Source organism: Crocodylus porosus, unplaced genomic scaffold, assembly GCF_001723895.1.
Source record: "Crocodylus porosus isolate Cpor-Errol unplaced genomic scaffold, CroPor_comp1, whole genome shotgun sequence".
Classification (NCBI taxonomy): domain Eukaryota; kingdom Metazoa; phylum Chordata; order Crocodylia; family Crocodylidae; genus Crocodylus; species Crocodylus porosus.
In genome coordinates this window covers 39708954-39731136 of record NW_017728911.1, presented here as the reverse complement: position 1 = coordinate 39731136, position 22183 = coordinate 39708954, and the positions used below count along the sequence as shown (strand labels likewise).

Below are 22183 nucleotides of genomic sequence, written 5' to 3'. Positions count from 1 at the left end.
TTAGCAGCGTGCTAAATTCTTGGGTAAGCAGCTAAGAACTGTATAACTATATTCAAATACAGCAAATGTTTCTTTCTTCAAACAGTTAAAAAAAAGTTCTCTTTATTTAAAAAAAAAAAAAGAGAGAGAGAGAGAACTTGCACAAACTACCTCTCTCAAACAGGCTTAAATCAGTTGGTGACACAGTTTAAAAATAAATGTTTAAACAGTGAAAAATAATAGATGCCCATAGAGATTTTAAACATCTCAGACTAGGTTAGTGCAACAGCCCTGTGTTTGCCATGTAGGAAGAAAGTATTTTCACTGAAGATGGGGGATTTCTGTTGAATAGTGATAAGCTACCTATTTACTTTGAAGCTTCAATGTCAGGTTAAGCTATTTGGTAAAGAAAAAACCTGAATAGCAACTGCCTGTCTGAGATACGTTATATTTGATGAAAAAAGATAACACACACTTCAACCACAATTCGGTAGCCAAATAAAGCTGTAGCAGACAAGAACTTAAATATCTACTGATCAAAATAATGGAGAAAAACAAATAAATCACAGGTAAATTATTTATGCACAAAAAGATTCAAAAGCAAATAATGTGTTCCAGTGCCTTTTCATTTTTACGTATGACACACAGCGAGATATTATATATTCCAGACAGTCGCATTCAGTATTTAAACAGTTCAGTTTCTCTATCAGTTGTGATCACTCTCCTCATTAGGAAAAGGATTTAATAAATGCCACCTTTCTTCCCGCAACTCACATAAGCCTTAAAATAGAAATTTCAGCATTTATTAAATCTTGCTGACAGAAGTTCAGCGACTGTCATATGAATTCAATCAGCCCTTCAAAAGCAAATTAAAGATTTTTTTTTTTAAACCTGATCCGTTTCCTTGGGTACATTTGCTCCATCCTACCTCGCAGCACATTTGTCCTCACAACAGCAAACGATGCAATCCAGAACTTCAGCTCTGAAAGCGCCGGGGCTAGAAAACACATGAAAAGATGGGCTCGAGCATTTTGCAGCAGTTATACACATTGGAAGAGGCACCGAAATGCCACAGTAGTAAGTGGGATTTATTTGAATGTTAATCTCAAAAATTGGCTGGAGTACAATAGCTCATCTACACACTGTTAGCATTTTCAATACATTTCGACTAAATACAACCAGCATAGACATTTGGAAAGTACAACTGGGTTTTCCTTTGTGCTGAGAAATTACCATACTGTAAAAATACAAATGAATAGTCCTAACATAATTGAATCTAGATTACTACTCTCTACGTTGGCTGACTCCTTAAGATAGATTTACTATTTAATTACGGCTGTTAGCAATATTCCATCTGTGTATCATTTGAAAGGAAAGATCTAGATTGTAAAGTAAAATGACAAAGTGTCCAGTAATATACCTTACATTTCTCTAATGTGATGAGAGCCTAATATAATTTCCTCTGTTATCAAATTCTAGCTCCTGCTTATTTTTAGAACAGAAGTATTTACCATTACATTAAAACAACCCTGGTACAGCAACCTACTGTATACATTTTATATCCGTTTATTTGTAATCATTACTTTAATTAAAACCTAGTGGATTTTGCATCTAGTCTCAATGCCAGCCACTCAGTATCTGCATCGATTTGCTAAGTCCCCTCCACACGGCACAGTTAGTACCACTCGCGAATAGGTTTTGCTCCTGCCTACATACAGACATGGTGATGCACCCCAAGCTTTTTGCCACCTGGGAAAAAAGCATCTTCACTCTATTCCCCAGAGATCCTCTCTCTCTCAAGAGCAAGCTATCTTGGGTTTCAAGAGAAAAATATGGCTTTGTGAACATAAATCCAGACAATTAAGGAAATCCATGCCAACTACGTTCCCAATCCACAACATTTCTGAAATATGCAGACAATTTCACTAGGAAAACAAGAAGATTGATGTATAGCATGTGTACATGTCTCCATCAAGATGATCAGAACCATTTTATACATCATGAAATCAATCCTGCCTTGATACAGGGGAACGAGTCAATCCCCCACCTTTTTCCACCAATTTATTAGGCAGATAATTAAGGAAGAATGGAGTAGATGTTCTAGGTCTTACAAAAAACCGCCTTAGTTTTCACGTCTTCATAAATGCAACTAAAAACCATTCTGAATTCCTTGCACCACAAAGTAACTCTACATAAGGTCTTCAACTTCCATCCCGGACTCATGATAGAGGTGATCTCTTTTATTAAGCTAACTAGGCTTTTGGGAAAAAAAATTCTTTCATTGCAAGCTTTTGGGTGCAAACACCCTTCATCAGGCGGCATCAGAGAAAAGTTCTCCTGGGTAGAAATGAAAGTTCATATTTCATAGGAGATCTGAAGGTGGTAAAATCTCCTGTTTGGAAAAGTTTTTCCTCTAGACCAATATGGCTACAACCTTGATACCTTAAACTCCCATCAGCATGTTAGAGACTCTAGCACAGTGGTTTTCCACCTGTGGTCTGCGAAGCCCTGAGGATCTGCCCACAATTACAATTCAAAGGGATCCGCACTTCCATTCAAAATTTTTTTAGGGGTCTGCAAGAGAAAAAAGGTTGAAAGTCATTGCTCCAGCACAAACCTTTTCCCTAAATAAACTCTTCTATTACATGTGATAAATGACAATGTTCCCGAGTCTCTCTTGCAATGGAAACCAACTCTGTGCATCAAAAAAGTGTCCCGTGAAACATGCCTGGCCCTGACAAGGTGCATCCTCGTTACGCGAGGAAGTGCCAATAGAGAGAACAACGCTGATTTTTAAGTACGGGTCCCAAAACATCCCTCTCTCTTGCTTCTCATCGTCTTCACGTGCTCTGCACACTCCCATGTTCTCTACCTTGCACCATCTTTAAAATCCACATTTCAAAGTTCAATATTGTCCTTGAAATGTTTTAGGTGAGAAACACGAGCGTATGTTTTAAAGACAGGCAGATGCTCACCCGAGCTACACAAAAACCGATCAGAATTGAGCTTGTACATGTAGCTGTGCTAACAGGATTTGCAAATTAAGGGTGCAAAGACGTACTTATCTTGAAAAATGAGGCCTTCTGTTACCAACAGCGCAAATATAAGGTGCCTTTGTCATTCTTCTAAATTGGAATTTAATATAATTTTTTGTTACAAGTCATTTCATTTTCTTCAGATTCTGTACTGATTGTGTGTCATATTGGGAAAAACAGAGTTAGCGGAAATTGCTGCCGTAATTATGACCCCATTTAGTGTACAGTCTAATAAATCTACTTGCTCTCCAGATGGATTAGGCTATTAAAACCCTTGCTAATGGCACAAACAATAACTCCAAAATCTAGCAGCTGCTTACAAATGCATTACAATGCTTCTTTTGAGCTACCAAGTATTATATTGTTACTATGCAGATTAATGAAGCAAAAGATTAAACGGTTTCATCAGTCTCCCTTATATTTAGGCTTGGAAATGGCTGTCTCCAGACAGCAGTGCGAGCTTGGTAACTAGCCTCTCAGGAAAGCACCTTCCACAACACGCTCGGCACTATTTCAGGAGTCAGAGTCCTTTCTTAGACAGGTACGACTACAAACAGATCCACGTGCCTGCTTTTAAAATGTCTTGATGTGGGCAAACATGTCACGGAGCGACTGCTTTACCCCCGACAGCGATGGGCCACTGGTTAGACGCTCCCGCAGACTCCAAGCCAAGACCCAGCTTTTCCAACAGCTTGAGCAGAAACCTCGGTTTCTAAGCACTGCTCCTCTGAAACCACGTCCTGCCTTGCACGGAAGCGTCACCCCTTGGCCACAGAGAAGCCAGCACTCAAAACAGGCTCAGCGACTGGACTCATGTGCAGCCTGGGAAGGAGCAGATTTTACAGTGGTAGAATCGGCCTCCACCCAGAGTCAATTAGGAAAATTTAATACGCTGCATTTACATATGGTCTGTGTGCAACCAACTACTTTACTGGCTTGGGGAGGGAAGGAAGAAGCTTTTCTAATTCACTGCTCTTAATATACTTTTTAACTGTGAAGCGTAAGCAGGAAGAGTGCAATGGAGTGGAAAAATCTGGGCGCAGCATGGAGCGCGGCTCTGCGCAAGCTTCCTGTAGGACCGTACCCGGAGCGGGGAATGGGTGGCCCAAGGGATCCAGCACTTCTCATCTCCCTCCACGTAAACAGGAGCAGCCTGGGGATCTGTGCAAGGCCTAAATGCAAAAGCTTCTCCACACACCACCTGGATGATCTAGGGCATATCCAGGGTATGCTGAAGCACACCTGAGTTTCAGGTAGCAAATCTCAGCAGTGTAGAGAGCTCCTGTGCCACCCTGGGCAAAGCAAGGAGGAAGGAGGGGATGCCCAGAGGCATGCCTGAGGCTCTGCGTGGTGTCCAGGACCCAGGGGGTGAAGGTCAGGGGACCTCCGGTCCTGAGACAGCTGCAGGACTCCAGCTCCGGAGAGGGGATGGAGGATAGGGTGAAGCGAGGGAGCTCTAGGGTCCTGGCAGCTATGGGGAAAGATGTCCCTCACCTAAGGAGTTAAATGCATCTCAGCTGCCCCCCTCCCAAAAGATGCCACTTGGTGCCATGTTGAGTCAAGAAATAAAATCACTAATTTGGTGGCAAGAGGGTGCGCCCCCCATGTCTTCACCCCCTGCTTCTTTCCTTCATGGCACTTATGGACCACGAACCAAAAGCCTTCTTGACATTGCTGCTTGGCTCCTAGCTTTGCAAATCCAACGTAAGTCTTCGATTTTTAGAGCTGAAGTTATTTCACCCTCTAAACTCCCTGTAAAAGCCAGGAGGAACCCTTTCTTTGCAGCATTTTCCTGGTTGACTACTTAGCTTCATAAGTGGCTTTCTTAAACTACAGACACTTCCTCAGCCTGGTATGCGAAAGCTCGCAAAGATTTTTTCTAACTCTTTGAGTTGGCCTAATAAAAGATATCGGATTTACCCAAAGAACCTTACCTGCCTCTGTCCTTAGACCAAACACAGCCACAACCTACACCCCCGTTACAGAGGTGAGGAAACATCAACTTGGTGGTAGTTGAGTTGGTCACCAACTACTAAGGGATAACACCCAAGAGCACTGAAGTTTCAGAAGTCTCCTAGTAATTAGCTTTGACATTGCACTAACCATTAGACACTTGAGCTATCTAGCTACCTCCCAGCCAAGCCCTTGCAAACAAGTTTTATTCCAAGGTGCAGATTACCTACCGCAAATCATCTGAAACACATTAAAATCACAGTCATGAACGACTGCATATATTCACTCACTTTCAGTGGAGTAAAAATGGTTTGCAGCTCTTGCCCCATGAACTGTGTCCCCTTTTGAATTTGCAAAGGTTGAGTCTTCACCGTGTCTCGGGCTTCTAGCACTGTGCCACTGCTCTACCTTCTGCAGAGGTCTCACATTTAATCAGGCAAGCTGACAACCATTACGTACTACTGTGTCAAGGACCTATTTGGGAACGTCCTACTAAAATGGAGACATTTTATAGCACAGATGGAGGCCAGAGACATTGTAAATTATCACAAATCCCCATCTCCCACCCTGCTCTTCCACCGATTCTGTTATGCATTATTAGGACACAAGTACGAGCAGCTGCTGGGGTCAAGAACTTCAGTAGAGAGCCCATTCTAACCCTATTTTCAGTTCCCAAAAGCAGTATCTGCCCAAAGACAATTTAAAATGTTGTGTTATAAAAGCCCTAACTGACAATTATTCCATCATTATAAATTTCACACAAGACCATACATGTGTTCTTGTGGCTGTGCAATAGCTACAACGGTTCGCTATTACACTGGAGTACAATGGAGTCGTGTAGTCTGGGCACTGGTATAACAATGCGTATGTAAAAGAGGCAGTCTAGACCAGTGCATTCAAGTTCATCTCTGCAATCTATTTGTTGGAATGGAAACTCTATACTCAGCTACACTCTGCTAGGAGCCAAAAATATCACATAATGTGGCTTCCCCAAATCAAGTCCTGCAACCAGCTCATAAGCAACAAGCGTCAGATCCATCCGATGCAAGAACTTTGTTTAAAATGTATGGGGGGTAATTTAATTTTTGATCACACAGCTGGAGAAGGGAGAAAAAATGAATAATTACTATGGCTGATTTATTAACCATAAAGGACAAAGCACATGTAGCTTGTAAACCTATTTTTTTAATATTCCTGATGCTGCAGACTTGACCTGCTCTGCGGGGTAAAGCTACACCAGTGTTTCTGAAGCATCAAAAGTCTGGCCTGAAGGAGGACATCTACTCCCCGACCTCTCCACACAAAGTCTAGAGAAAAGGAGGAGTCACCGTATCAGCAGAACTAAGACTACTAAAGCCACAGGTCTAATGTTGATCGACAGACAGATCATCCAAAAGTTGAAGACTCTAACTGTGCCCAAGACTTTTTTGGATGATGGGGGAAAGGAGGGGTTAGTTTTTTTGGTGTTAAGTGGCTTACGGCAAGTCAGGATGGTAACATAGGGGAAGCCCTGAAACCTACTCTGAATCATTTGAAATCAACAGCTTTGCTTCAAAGTGCCACCCATGCAGTTTAAGCCTGCACCGTCTGATTTTTAGCCCGAGTTCTCCTTTAAAATACTGAATCAAGAGGCAGGCACAAAGCTGCGTTCGCCCATGAGCAAGAAAGCAGAAAAGAAAAAAATAAAACTTGCAGCCATTTTCTGGTGCATGCTAAAATTTCTTGGCTCACTCGTTAAGGTTGTTGCAATTCAAGCAGAGGATTGCATCTACATTACAAGGATGACACAGGGATCGAGCCTGCGATGCTGCTTTAAGAACACCAGAAAGCCTCATTCATTTTAGTATAAACTATGAAAAAGCTCAACCTGATGAGAGACAGAAAGGTCCAAATGCTACACTTGCAAAGGACACTTCAACTTGGTTCCTCTCCCCTTTGGTCAGCGATTCTCAACCAGGGTGCTACAAGATCCTTCTAAAGGGAGCGACACAATACTAGCATTGTTTGCACACCTAACACGATTCACCAAATAAACCCAGAGATTTCAAACAGGAATCCCTAGTGACAAAGAGCATCCTGCCCTGGTGCAGGCTTTCCGAGTTCTTTGCAACAGGAGAATTGTTCTATTATTTTTCTGTAATCAAAATGACTGACAGCTAAGAGCTGGCATTTTCCGAGGGGTGCCTTGAGCCTAACGAGGTTGAGAATCACTGCCCTAGGTCATCAACCACGTCAGTTAAAATTACAGCTGGCTTCTGCTGCAGATTTGGTAAGGGGGCCGGAAAACCCCGGATGCTCTTGATCCCTTACCAGCACCAGTAGCACCAGAGATGCTTGAACACTGGGATCCCACAGCCAGAACTATGAAAGCCTGACAGCTATGAAGATCATGATCCAGAGGTGCTTCACCGCCTGGGTTTTGGGTCTGGTCTGTACAGAGCAAGAATGGCTGGGTAAAGCCAGCTTCTTGGCAGCGGTGAAGAGCAGCCTCATACCTTCAACAACATCCAAGTCTTCACTTATATCCTTCTATGATGTCTTCCAGCTGCCAGACCGCCACCACTTTGTAGGATGGCAAATATTCAATTTGCTGAAAATTCATATTCTCTTCCCGTCACTTGGTACCCTCCTTGAATATTACTTCAGCACAGCCCATCGGCAGCTCAACGCCAGCGTTACCTAGTTTTGCCATCAAAACCGAGGGCAAAGTTCCCCCTCCCCTTCACATGAATCCCAGAGCGGCAACACTTCATTAAGCTTTCTCTCTCCTTTTTTGCTTTCCTAATGAGTTGGGAAATTACAGTTGTAAGTTCAAAGCAACCAAGACATGCAAGATCCCTTCTTCCTGAACAGAAGAATTTATATTTCACTCACAGCATGTGCTTTGAAACCTTTGCTTGGACAGCCAGGGAAAGCTTTTACTTCTGTACTTATTTTCCACCCCCCTGAACTGCACTATAGCCAGACTCACCTTGGTATAAAAGGAGCCTGTGGTCCTCAGAGAGCCTGCTTTTGTAGCCTATCACGGTACTTTGAAGAGTTTTCACTCAATCCTGATACTAAAAAGATCTCTCCTTCCCCCAAGCGCAGCTGATATATTCAAGTTGCACGTATACTGAGAAAGCAGATCTGCAACTCTCTCTCGGGGCAGAATGGAGTTGCAGTGTAGACAAGAAACAGGCATCTTTAATGCCTGGAGGAGTTCAATATGTAGCACATCCAAGCAAGAGCTTCAGGACATCTGGTAAGTATTTGGCAACTGCGTACTTGTATGCAGACTTCAAATAAAAATAGGAAGTATGCTTGTAATTTAAGTAGTGTCATCATTTTAAAAAAAGGAGTGGGCGTGAGACTGGATTACAGTATAAAAACGAAACGCGAGCATTCCTGTGAAGCAGACGTGACTTCATGAACGTGCACCGACATCTCAGTGCTGCCCCTCTTCATCTTTTGAGGGCAATTCCCCTCAATTTTAGCTTCTCTCTTTCTGGATTTTTAATTTACCTTGCTTTTTTGAGTTGTAAACCCTGGCTATACTGATGCCACAAAAGCAGTGTTACAAATTTGGTTTCAGGATAATAAACCGATATTTGTGGTGGAAAGGGAATCTCCGTGTTCTTTATTCATGGCCTCAGGCTTCTCATTTTCCCAGAAAGATGCTCAAGCACATATCCACCTGAATGCCAAGAGACCTGTGGATGGGTACAGAGTATATGATGTACAATGCTGCATTCCCACTTGTACATGCCTTTGTAAAATTTCCATTGAAATCTGTCTTTTGGGGTCTCCAATTACTTACATCCAGATCCCATATAATGTGAAAAAAGAAAAGAAAAGAAATAAAAAGTTTCCTTCCCATATTTTGACACTGCAAAAAAGCAAAGGTTAAAGAAATGAACCTGCCTATTGAATTTTTTTTTCCTTAAGTCAATTTAAAATACCTAAAATAACTGGCTGACTAGGCCTTATTTTTAATGGTTAGCAAATTCGGGAGTTCTGTACAGATGGTACTGCATGAAAAAGCTACTGCTGGCAGTTATTCAACAACAGAATTATTACATGTTTCAGTAAAATTTTGCTGCTTCTCCAATTAAGCCTCTTCAAAAGAGAATGGACTGCAGAGCAGAGAGAAAAGGGAAGTTAAAATAAGTTAATAAAAAAAAATCCCAACCATAATTTCCACGGAGAATTTTACACCTCTGCCACATGCACTGGGATGCATTTTTTCCATAGCGTTTTCATAATTATGAGATAAACAACTGAGACTATTCCCTCTCCTCTCAGAGTACATAATGTAAAAATACTGGCAACGACTGAACCTTATCATTGGTGAATGTGAATGAAGCATGAACTTGTGATTTCCCCGATGTACAATTTCCAATGCAAACAGTAAGGTTACAAAAATCAAATTAACTGGAACGCAGCAGGACCTGTCATTTACTGCCGTCCCTCCCTGCACCTCCAACTCCACGGTGGGCTGAGCAAGTGTCATTTTGGTCATTTTAAAAAAATTTAAACTAAAAATAATAATAATACTTTAAAAAAAACAAACAAAAAACCACATGCAGCTGCACCACCAGCACATACCAACATATATTTTACTGAACAGGCAGTTCAAGCTGAAAAGCATGTGCATGTCGGTCAAGGTAGTGCCTTTACAAAAAACCTTGTTTTCTAATGCCTACACTGGCACACGCAAGTGCGCATGCCAGGGGCTAGTGTTCATGGGCCAGATAAATAGATACCAAGAGTAAGAACTAGAATAACAGGCATTTAACAAAGGGATCTCCTGCCTCGATCCATCTATTTTGGGAAAGACATGCCGCATTTCCTTCTCCTAATCCTTCCAATCAAACTCTGTCTGGCACCCGGTACTCTAAATAACGAGCTGTCCCAGCAGGGTACATGTTTAGACTCTGACATTAAGGGCCTTGGCAAACGTGTTTGAAAAACATACTGTTTCTTCACATTTTTTTTTTAAATAGCCGGCAAGCCACAGATTACTGGGATGTACTGAGCACTGGGTAAGAGACAGACAAAGGTAACGCACAAATCCTCTTTTTATCGCAATTGCACCACAAGGGCAGCTTTATCCCTCAATTAAACACAACAGAAAGTCTTTATAAATCAGGTCTTAGAGCACAGCCACCCCCTGCCTCCCCCACGAGTGCACACGTAGAGTAAGGCCTAAAGGACTTGTATCCTCTTAAGGTCACTACTTCAGCTCTTCAGGAAAGTTGGTGAAAAGCCAGGAGGCAGGAGAAAATGATAGGCTGCAAGCTGGGTGATAGCAGTGTTTTGGACACACTTTGGATGGCTTCTCTTCAACGAATCGGTTACGCAGGAGGCGGCACGTTACTCAATGCCCAGTGGATAAAAAACAGAACCAGGACTTTTCAGCAAGGTTTAAAGAAAGGTCAGCAGGGCTTCACCCTCTATTTTACGAGAAGAGGCGTAGCATCGACGCAACGACTCTTGATGCGTGTGCTTTCAACTCACTGTGCCAAGTCTTAGGAGTCTTGCTTTGAACTCTCGATTCCAGGAAAAATCAGACCAACTGCAGATGCTTCCTCAACCTGACGAAGGGTGCTTGTACCCGAAAGCTCGCAAAGAGGAATTTTTCCAACTATCTGAGTAGGTCTAATGAAAGCTATCCGATTTACCCTAAGACCCTTGTCTGCTGGTTTCAGGAAAGACATTTTGGCACGGTGTAAAAAGCGATATGGGGCAACGACGCAGTCAAAACAGCATCCCGGTTGTTGCTTAATGCTATGCTGAAGGATCCATAATATGACAGCACTAGAAAACATGTACAATCTCATGGGTATCCAGTCCTGCCCACCCGACACGGACACCACGTCACTGACATTCACGGAGACGCCGCAGGTCCCATGCACGCACACCATTCGGAAGGGAGTTGCCGGCTAATGTTTCGTCTTTCAGAGGCTAATTATTAACATGGCCCCTCCTAGCCGGGGTCTGTACAGAACACAGTTGCCGCCTTGAAGGGCTTAATAACCAAGGACAGATGTTACCAAATACTCCCTCAGACAAAATGTTATTTATCTTACATCCTTTGAGTTTTACTGTCTAGTTTTTCTGCTTGGTCAACTGTTTGGAGACTGGTTCATTAAGTGGTCTGTCTGCCAGAAGCTTAAACGAGTGGCAGGAGAGGCTAGACATTCAAGCACGCCCTATGGCAGGTCTAAAACTGTACTTTGTCACAAGGAAGGGAGACAGAAAAAGAGAAAGACAATCAGGGGAAAGAAAAAAGAAAGAAAGAGGGGAAAAAAGAAAAAAAGGGAGGAAAAAAAGAAAGAAAAAAAGGGGAAAGAGAGGGAAGGAGGGAGGCTTCCCATCCCTACAGGAATGTTTAGAAAGTTGCTCTCAGTACTCACATCCTTGTATCCACGTCTTTTTCTCATCTCGCACCATTTAGTAAGTAAGATAATCTCTCTCAACATGGCAACAAAGCGCAAGCAATAGGTTAAACTGATGTGCTTCATCGCCATCAAGAATCTGAAGAAAGCAAGGACTAAAAAGCAAGCTGCTCAACAGAAGCAGCTGGAAAGGCCTGCCTGAGACTCGAAACGATTACCAGGAGTGCCTGCAATGAGAAAGACCTGGCTAAGCCTCGTTAAAAGACCATTTCTAGGTGGGGTCCAATCTGGAGCTCTACGGCCCGTCAGTAGCTGAAATGATCCGAGGTAGGAGTCTACCAGAGAGCTGGAGATTTTAGCAGCCGGCAGTGCTTCACAGCTGAATTATTTGCATCCTTTATAGAGGGTAAGTGCCCTAGAGGGATCTGACACAGCTGTAATGTCTGATGAAAAAGTCTCGCTACCATCGCTGGTTATTTAGGACCGGCAGTGCAGGAAAATGCCGTCCTCTAGGCTGCGTTTACCCTCCGTTAAATCCCATCCAGCGAACGGGACCTGGGATATTCCCATCCACGAGTGGCCCAGTTCAAAGTGTAAACACTGCACAGACCGTTACCAGAAAGGTAGAAGGGCAGATCGGAAAGTTAATTTCTAAAGCAATTAAGTGCCATTAAATCCTTAATGCAACTGTTTCTCTCCAACTTACAAAGACCTTATCATATCGCAGCCGGCTCCAGATTGTGAAACTTTACAGGGGCAAATGTTAATGACTCCACTATCTCATAAATGTTGGTGCCACGCAGAGACCGTATTAAATCAAGTGCAACTGCAAAGGAGTCGCTTCCCAAGAAAACGCAAATCTCCCCGTGCTGGGCTGACAGGGTCACTCTGTCCCCAAAAGGGTACTGCACCCTGATCTTCAATATACAAGATCACTGCACAAAGAGCTTTCGTCTGAATATACCAGGGCAAAAACGGAGTCTCTCCTGCAGAAGCAGGCCCCGTATACAAGACCAGACCCCACTAGGTTTTTAGCATCTCATGTCTCCTGCCGTCTTCTTTTTCTGGTGGCATCTGCCCCAGCTTCTTCCCATCAGTTTGTATCCCCCACCTTGGCTTCAAAAACCCATTAATAGGGGTTGCAGGGTCCCGTTTCTCAAGTGTACCCAGTTGGCATGATGGCCGCCACAGTACTCGAGCCGGCTGGAGCAGCAGCACGGCCAGAAACAGAAGCCGTATTAAACAAATACTAAGTGGAAGCAAAACCACAAGATACCGTTACACAGCCTGTGCAGCCCACTGGCTCTGGGCATTCACACCCACTTGCTGGAAGCAAGAATAAAATAGGTTTGCATACACCGAAAGGTAAAGGTACTCATTCTCATATACTGCAAAGTGAGCGTGGGTTGCAAACCATCTGGGCTCCACTGCACGTATCAACCGAGACGAAGGATGAATAGGCAGCAGTAGGAAGGAGAAGTCAATAATTTCAATCGAGTCGTTTTCAGAGAGAGAGGGGGCAAAGTAGGCACCCAATTAGGCACATTGCATAGTTATTCCCACATAAAAGAATGAGTTGAAGTTATTAACAAAAAAGGAGCAAAGCATGAAGGTAAAACATGATTCCATCATAAAAAGACTTTACTTACCTAAGCCAGTACTTAAGCCAGTGCTTAGTAATCAGAAATATTTTTTTAAACCCAAAAAAGAAAACAGGCTGCTACAAGGACAGTTGTTACCCAACATAAAACAGTCCCTCCTTCTGAAGCTCCTAATTTTCTTCCTATTCAATAGTTTGTATGACTAAAGGCATCAAATAATTAGGGAAATCTGGCCGATCTGGATCTCTTGCATTTAAGAGGAGCACAAGGGTTTACACTCAATATTTTACCCAGGTGGAAGGTTTGCAATATCCAGAAGCCCCCTCTAAGACCTATGGCTCAGCTTCCCAAAGTAGATAACATTTTTACATTACAACGCAAAACATTTTGGAATTTAGTGTAAAGAAATATACGGTGCTCTAAGAGGACCCTTGCGATAGAGTTTCTTCAACCCTCAAGTGCTCTATATCCCACAGGGAAGCAAGCTCTGATCCAACTCTTTTGCTGCCCTTCAGGGAATAAATAGCCTGCTTTTCTGTATAGCATCGATCTTGTAAAAAAAAAAAAAAAAGGCCAGCTAGAGATCTGGTTAATGTTATCACTGAACAAACAAGAAGAAAGGAACGGCAGCAGCCACCACGTCTTGCACAGTGGCAACACAAAGAACTGGCAGGGGAACTCTCCCTGTGCTGCCTGACTTTTGTCCAGGTTTGCAAAGCTGTTTTCCATTTCTTCCATGGGCTTTTTGCTTGATTGGATTAAACTTTGGCCCCAATCCTCTAGTCCCTCAGGCAGAGCTCCCCAGAGACAGCCAGCAATATTCTTGCCAAGGGAACTACAGGACTGGATGTTGAGATTGCATTCTGGCGGCATTTGCTTTACTAGCTTCCTTCAGTCTCCCTATGAACAGACTAGATACACACACCCCAGGCACGGCACGGCGCGCACCACTCCTAAATTGCGGTGGTACGAGTACATCAACCAAGTCATCGCTATACTATTTTGGTGCACAGCAGCTGCTGTCAAAGTCTCTTGACTTTCTCCTCTCCCCGGGCGCTTCCAAGAGACGAGATTAGCTGAACTCACAGATCCGTTTGTCAGACGCTAGCACCAAAAGCCCCTTCATGTTTGGGTTCATCAAAATCCTCACTCCTACAGTACTTAACACCTGGTGCTCAGACAATTCATCTCCACTTTGCTATGAATACTTCCACGGCTTATAGTATGCAGCATTCCTTGAGAGGAGGGACTAAAGAACAGAAAACCAGAAAAAAATGGAAAACTAGAAAAAAAAGAAAACCAATGATTGGGTCTCTCGTGGTACCCTCCTAAGCAGGTGAAAGACTGTCGGTCCAGGACTGCAGAACAGAGCTGAGGTCACCAAGGGATACAAGAACGTTCTCTGATCACGCATTCAGCAATTAGGGAAGTCATTCGTTTAAAGCAGCGGTTCTCAAACATTTTAGACGCGTGGCACCCCCCTTCAAGAGACTAAAGACGCCCCTTGGAAAATGCCAGCTTAGTTTCCACTCACTTTTGGACTACAGGAAAGCTAAGAGAGCAATTCTTCGGTTGCAAAGAACTCAAAATGCCCACAACAGGCCAGAATACTTTCAACACTATGAATTCCTATTTGAGATCATCTTGACAGCTGTTTTTGCAGTGCTAACATTGCATGGCATGCCATGGCACCCCTAAAAGGATCTCAAGGTGACTCAGGACGCTGCAGGACCCTGGTGGGGGAAAAAAAAAATCACCACTGTTTTAGGGTCTATTGGCACTAAAGATATTACATATTTAGGAGAGCACGTATTCACCCATCACCAAGAGACTGCAATATGCTGACAGCTTGAATCCATTAATACTTTGTCCCAGTCTTATATTAGGTCTTCCCCAAAAATGTGTTTTCCCATCACAGCTTTATGACCCTCCAGGTACCTGCATACAGAAGGTGCCTTGTTTTTGTGGCGCAAGGGGTTTCCCAGTAAGAGTGCAAACAGGTATCCTCTTTCTGGTCTCAGTTTTGACAAATGGCTCCAAAGCAAGTGACACCCTCGATCCTTTCAGGAAATGCTGATGTTCTCCTTATTACGCTGTCAAAATTGTGAGGAATACTGTTTTGTTCCCTTCTGCTTTTACAAAGTAAGTTAACTTTAGTGAGTCACAGATAAAGTTAGCTTGAGGCCAGGGGCCAGCAACCCATGGCCCGTGGGAAAAATTGAGTCCAACAAGCCATTTTATCCTGACGGCAGGAGCTGCCTTCAGACTAAGCCGGATTACTTCAGCTTCCCGTTGCTACAAGGCTGCCAAGCCTTGCTTTAGGGAGGTGCAAATGTAAAACATTGTTTTAAAACTTAACATCCAACCATGATAAGAAAATTGCTTTCCGTTAAAACGTCTCCTGAACTACAGGTGCAAAAAAGTTTCCTCTTTGCTGGAGAAACAGGAAGCTTCCATAGCTGCTGAAAACGCAAGACTAAATAAAGACTGTGGATCACACCTATATGCGCATGCTAACTGTCACAATGTTTAAGCGGGAAATTTAGCACATTTGATGCTACGTGCGTGAACTCAATCTTTTCCAAATAATAAAGCTGATTTGCAGTCGACTGGTTAGTCATTTCTTCCAAAAAAAGAGGACTCTTACGGAAACACGGGCCAACCTTTTCGGCAGGTGCACCACAAAACAGCCCTGCACCCTTCCCAAGTGCCACTCCAATCCCTTTCCTGTGCCGGATCTTCTGCTCTGCTTGCTGCTCCCAGCCCTGTGCCCCATCTGATCTGCTGCTCTTTTCCCTCCATATTTCGCTAACCAATTTCCAGCTTTGCTTTCTGCTCCCTGCCCTATTTGTACTGCCTGTCCCCTTCCCAGTCTGCTGCCTGCTACTTCTAGCACCTGTGCTGGAGGCTGCCCACCCATCTTTTGGTAAAACTTCCGTGGCCTGAAGATATTATTACAATATGCAACCCAAATTCAGGATATTCTCTGCACCCTACCATATTTTCTGCTATGACACCCACCCCACTTTACCTAGTTAAAGGGACATCATTACTGAAGATGACTAACCAAACTGGTCTGATAATAAAAACTGAATTTAGAATTTAAAAAAGGGGGGGAGGGGGAAGACTGAATGTATTTACAGCTGTATCATTACTATTCTCTATTACACAATTTGCATCCTAAGAAGAATCATGTTATCGATCGTCTCCGGAGAGAAACTAAATCAAAATTTATTATTTTTTAGTTTTAAGTGCTTTGATTTGAATTTATTAGGAAACCTGTTGCTATGGCATCAAGAAAGAGCACATTTGGCATTAACTATTCCTAAAGCACTTTAATAGATACAAATTGCATTATTTTTATTGATTTTACATTAGGATAAAGATCTGCTTTTGCAGTAATTGTGTAGATTTCAGGATTAATTAAAAGCAAACCCAGCTTTAACCTGGCAACAGAATTCTTATTGTTTATGTCTGCGGGTATCGTTTTAATAAGAATTTGTTCGCTGACATCACTGCACTGTCAATACCGACTGCTGTCGCTTATAACCCAGAACATTCAAAAAATTGCAGGATGTCTAGACTAGCAAGAGAAATCCGCGATCCTTCGGGAGGTATGTTGCAGAACATTAAAATATTCCATTCTTCGGCATTCCTTTAAATACAGTTATTACTGCTTTTCCTCCAAGGAAGAATATTTGCCACAACAGAAGCATTTTCCCCAAATAAACTACTTCAGCTAAATATATTCATCATAAAGTTTCCAACGCTCTTAAATTAGACTCCACCAAGGTAAAGATAAATCTGTCAATGCATCCATTTGCATTTACTCATTTAAAAAAAAAATTGAAAAACATTAAAGATCTGCTGGAATTGCAGATATCATACGCTTGCAAACCTGTATTCATTCCCTACCCTCCACAGATATTTTATGCACCCTGAACACACACATGACACTCCAGCCATTGTTCACTATTGCATACATAAGTTAAGTGATGCCTTTTTAAAATTATTCATCTCCAGGAAAAATACGTTGCCAAGAAAAGTTAACAAAATATTCCTATTTATTTGCCAGCAGCTTTATTAATAGCTTGTAGCTAAGGTCAAAGACAGGAAATTCAAATTTCAGCATCAAGGAACAAAATCTCAACTCTGACTTTATAATCTGAACCCTCGAGATAAGAGTATATCAGAAGTACAATAACTTCCGAAATTCAATACCCTATACTAAAAAAAGCCATTCTAGCCACCCCACAGAAGGTACATCTAGCAGTCTGGAAAAAGCTAAAATGGAGAAGAGAAGTTTTTGCAGAAATCCCAAGGGACTGACTCACCAAGAGGCAGACAATGCTGGAACAGGACTCAGACAGGAGGGAGGCAATGCCTCAAGAATCAGCCTCAGATCCAATCTTTTAAAAATATTCTCATTTATGCTCTTGGCACGAGAATCTCCTCTGGATCGAATCAGCACCCGAAGCTTTGCACAGCCCTATAAAAACGTCTCCAAGGGTGGAGACTTCACCACCCCTCTGGGTAACCTGTTCCGGTGCTGTACTACCCTTCTCATGAGAGAGCTTTTTCTAATATCCCACCTCAACTTCCCTTGCTGCAGCCTGAGCCCATTGCTCCTTGTCCTGTCATCTGCCCCCACTGAGACCAGCCCAGCTCCATCCTCTTCGCAGCCCCCCTGCAGGGAGGTGAAGGCTGCTATTCAACCCCCCTCGGTCTTCTCTTCTGCAGACTCAAATCAACCCATTTCCCTCAGCCTCTCCTCACAAGTCCTGCCCCCCAGCCCCTAAACCATTTGCGCTGGCCTCCACTGGAGCCTCTCCAATTTGTCTACAAATCCAATTGGTCTACAAAGCCACCCTAGGATGCATCAGGCAAGACACTTCTTTAACATACAAAGCACTCGTGAGGCTCTAACGGGAACACTGGGCACAGTTTTGCTCCACTTGTTAAACAAAGATGGATTCAGATAGGATGAGAAACAGAAAAGGGCTGTAAGTAGGGAACTGCCTAGATCAGTGAGATAAAAGGGTTTTTCATGGCCTGCTCATGGCACGCAGAGCTGATTTCACGATGGCTCTGCCCTTCGGCACTGGTTGGCAGAGAGGTCCCGGGGGGAGGATGGACGAGGGGGCAGCTGTTGTGTTGTCTGCTACCCCACTGACCGGCACCTTCTTCTCCCCCAGCAGCAAGGATTGCTGGCTCCCACTAGGGAGCCAGTGTTTTATTGTTCAGTTTTTTGTTGTTGTTGATTTTGCAAATTTTGCAGACAATTCCAGATTTCGCAGTTTCCGCGAAACCTCAAATTAAATAGGTCCCTAGCTGTGAAGATGCAAAAGAAAATGGAGAGTCTCTTAACATGACAAGACTAGAAGAGGCAGGCTTGCTGAGTCTAGCAAAATGAAGGCTGAGATACAGCTACGCTCTAAATACCTTGGGGCAAACACAAGGGAGCAAGAAGTGTGATTTAAGGTAAAGGGCACAGCTGGCAGAAAAGCACATGGCACAACTGTCCAGGAATAAGTTCAGGCTGGAAAAACCTTTCAACAGCTGTCCTGGAAGCAAACCACCCAAACAGATTTAAGATGAAGCTTAACAAGTTTATGAGCAGATTTTGGTGGCGTGGCTGCATGTAATACGAGACTGACCTTGATCAATCCCAGAGGTCCCTTCCACTCCTAAGCTCTAAACCCAGGGGCCCGCCAGCTGAGCGCAGTGCAGTAACAGATTTGATGGCTTTCGGATCTGGTAAACGCAACACAGGTAGTCGCCCTCTATTTAGAGAATGAGATAGGGTCCTCAGAGCTGTTTAGAGCAGCATTTCTCAACCCGTGGGTCACAAAAACATTTCCAAGGGTCGCAAGCTGCAGCAGGGCAGAGGGGTGGTGGGAAGGCACCTGCCCCTTCGAGCAGGGGGAGGGGGCCGAGGGGAGGTGCAGGGCTGGGCTGGGGGCATCACAGCCGGTGCCCATGCTTGCAGGGGTGGAGCGACCAGAAGTCGCTGCTTGGCAGGCAGGAAGTGCCACAACGAGGCTGCCTGGAGTGGCGCGGCAGGCGGAGCAGGACGGGCGCATCCGGGGCCCCTCTGGCAGGGCTGGGCGGGGCAGGGGGCTGCGGGTCGGGAGTGAGGGACACTAGCATGGCCCAGGGAGGCAGGCGACTGGGGGCAAGGCACTGGCAGAACCCGTAGGGATGTGGGTTGGGACAGACATCTTTACAAATGGGGCCCAATAGGAAAAAGGGTGAGAACCACTGGTTTAGAGAAACTTTGTTTTTCCCTCCCCTGGTCAGCAGCTCTTTGCAGAAGCGTTCCTTTTTATGGTGGTAAAAAATGCCTCACCTGAGCCCCCAAACAAAACAGGTTGAGCCTGTGCAACAATAAATATAGATGTTATTGGCAAAAAAAACTGCAGAAGTTCTGGGTTAAATGAACATTTTTTAAAACCTTTTAACTCTGCTTAGCTTGAAATACCCAAGGAGCTCACGGGCAACATGAGAGCTGCAGATCATGAGGAATACACTAAAAGTCTCTGCAGGTAAATTCACATTTAAGCATATATATTAGAGAGGAAGGGGAGATGCTTTCTGCTTTAGAAAGGTCTCACTCACTCCATTGACCTAAAAGCCTGAGTTTTGTTACTTTCTAACGTTTAATTTCATAAAACAGAATTCTATTCACTTGAACGCAGATTCCTCTGGAAGTGCTAGGTATATCCATGTCAATATATATTGATTTCCAAGCTTCAAGAAGATCATAATGACACTGAATACAAATACATAATGATTATTCTATAGGCAAATTTACATCCATCCTACAATAAGATCATTAATCTAATGAAAATATATCAAGAAAAATGTGTTGAAACTGACAACAATACTATACCTAGTCATTAATCTTGACCATATAACATTACGAGAGGCAAAAGAGCTATTAAGATAAAGACTGTGTTAAATCACTCTACAAATGGAACCTATTGATCTCCTATAAAATAGTTTATTGGCAAAACAGTTTAAAAGCATTATCCAAAAACTTTACAACACTTTATTTAGCATGTAGTATGCCCACAGTCATAGGTATGAGTTTAATTAAGACTCAAAAATAAAAGATATTTGAAAAAAACATGAGTTTCTCTCTGTGTCTTCGGTAGAACAGGCCGGCTGTTGGAACGTAGTATACCAGGAACATCTACCTCCAGAAATAACAGTGCCAAGGAAAATCTTTTTAGCAATTGCCACTGACATTGCGAGGAAGATTTTCAAGTTTTCAGGCATTCAGTTATACACTCCATCTAGAGAAGATGCGGCTGCCTATACCAGTTCTTGTGCGGACCACCTGCAGTATCAGCCATTTGCTGTAGTAGAAATGTGCACATATGTACTAAGGACAGATATTCAAAAAGTCCAAGCCTGAATTGATTCACTCTTTGCAGGTTAGCCTAACCTGCAGAGATTGAACCAACTTGCAAGTGGACAGACATCCACTTTTCATTCCAGAAATGCAGGCACATGCCTGCAGTGGCTCAGGCCAGAAGCCCCAGGGTGCTGAAGAAGCCCTCCCTTCCCTTCCACAGGGAAGCTGGGCTGCAGGGGGGCAGGGAGAGGGCATGGCCAGGGCTGAATAAGACTGAAGAGGGCTTTAAACCCCAACCCTGGCCTGCAAAAGTTCAGAAGATGGGGGAAGAGGGGACAAGGAGAAGAGGAAGAGCCCTGCCTGCCACAGCAGGTCCCCGACAGCTGGGAGCAATATGGGTGCACAGCTCCATTGCCCAGCTCCAGATAAGGGCTCTTCCCGCTCCTCCTTCCTCTCGCCCTCCGCCATGGGGTGGGGAAGAGGGCTCTGTGCAGTGCTGCGCAGCCCGGCCCAGCCCAGCCCAGGCTGGGCACAGGCAGAGGCTGTTACTGAGCCACAGCTGCTGGGGATGGCCCTGGCCCTACAGCTCCGGCTGGTTCCACTCAGCCCCTCCCTCCATCACTGCTGGCTGCATTTGGGGGGGGGAAGGGGGAAAGGAGGGAAGAATTAACCCCCTCCCTGCCCACTTTGCCTTAACTGAGCCATGCCACAACACATCTGGCCATGTCCCCAATCCTGCCTGGGCTAGAGAGCAGAGGGGTGGTGCCCTGCCCAGGGCTGCAAAGCATGCTGAGATGGTGGAGGACTCTAGTTTAACTTGAACTAGGAAGAGGTCTGGGACAAATGCATAAACTGGTTTGACCCAAATCATTTAAGTCCAATATTGCATTCAACCAGGTTTATCTTAAACCAATTTCAGCCATTTTGAAACCAATTTATGTACACTGAACTTATGTTCTTTTACAGGTTTAAACCAGTTTCTGATCACTTAAACCTGTTTGTGTAACTCATGTCCCTAGCCTTAGAGACAAAAACGGAAGGAAGATTACTCCGGCCTCTACTTCCTTGGTCAATGGAAAGACCCAAACACAAGTATAAAGGGGCTGAACTTTAGGCATTTTTTATATTCTATTTTACTTTAATGACCATTCCGTTTACTGTTACTGATAGCTAACAATTTAAATTCAAATACAATTTTATTGAACGATTTTTCTTCTTTCACAGCAGTGCTGATAACCACAGGAAAAGCTAGGCCTCTGGGAGGTTTCAAGTGAGGACACAAGTAACCGCTAGCTGCTGTTGAAAGTCTTAACCAAAATGTCTCTGTGTTACTGTCACCACCGGGAAAAGAAAAGTACATGCTCCCAGGCAGACTGTTAGTCTCTGTTAATATGCTTTGCTGAATTGGCCCAGGATGCTGTGTGGGGCTACCACAAAGCAGGATTAAACTTCCCAAGGAAGCAGCATGGCCATTGTTTCGTCACTGTTCATGTGATAAGAGATGGCAAATCCTACCGGGTCCTGGAGAGCAGATAGCACCTTGAGGGCAGCTGTCTTTCCCACCTGCTCTGGATAGGGTAAAAACTCATCCCATTCTGGAATAACGACCAGGATTTAGGGGCCAATTCAAATCACCTCCTGAAGGTGTGCACGTACATGCACACACAACTAGATGCTTGTACTAGAAGACTAAAGCAAATGTTTCTTGCATGCTGGGATGGTCTTTCATTCCCAACGAGTTCTTTAAACCCCTTCCTGCCCCAGTCCAAGGTGGAACTCCATTCCTAAGTCAGCCAACCTTCCTCAAAACGGTGGACAAGCAGGTCACCGTTCCCCAAGCATTCTTCTATTAGCATGAGGCCAAAACAAGTCAGG

At 43.9% G+C, this 22183-nt stretch overlaps 1 protein-coding gene across 5 annotated transcripts in view; it reads right to left on the bottom strand.

The window, feature by feature from the left end:
• The window catches only part of GLCE (glucuronic acid epimerase), a 68599-nt gene that overhangs the window by 31119 nt on the left and 15297 nt on the right, over positions 1–22183 (bottom strand). Inside the window, exon 1 of one of the 5 annotated variants that reach the window (XM_019533888.1) lies at positions 7939–8173. The exons of 3 other annotated variants lie outside the window; for them this stretch is intronic. The gene's annotated coding sequence lies outside the window, so the exon portion shown is untranslated. Of the gene's footprint in view, positions 1–907; positions 977–7938; positions 8174–22183 lie in introns of those variants that run through there. One more of the 5 variants, XM_019533886.1, reaches the window with a different exon arrangement.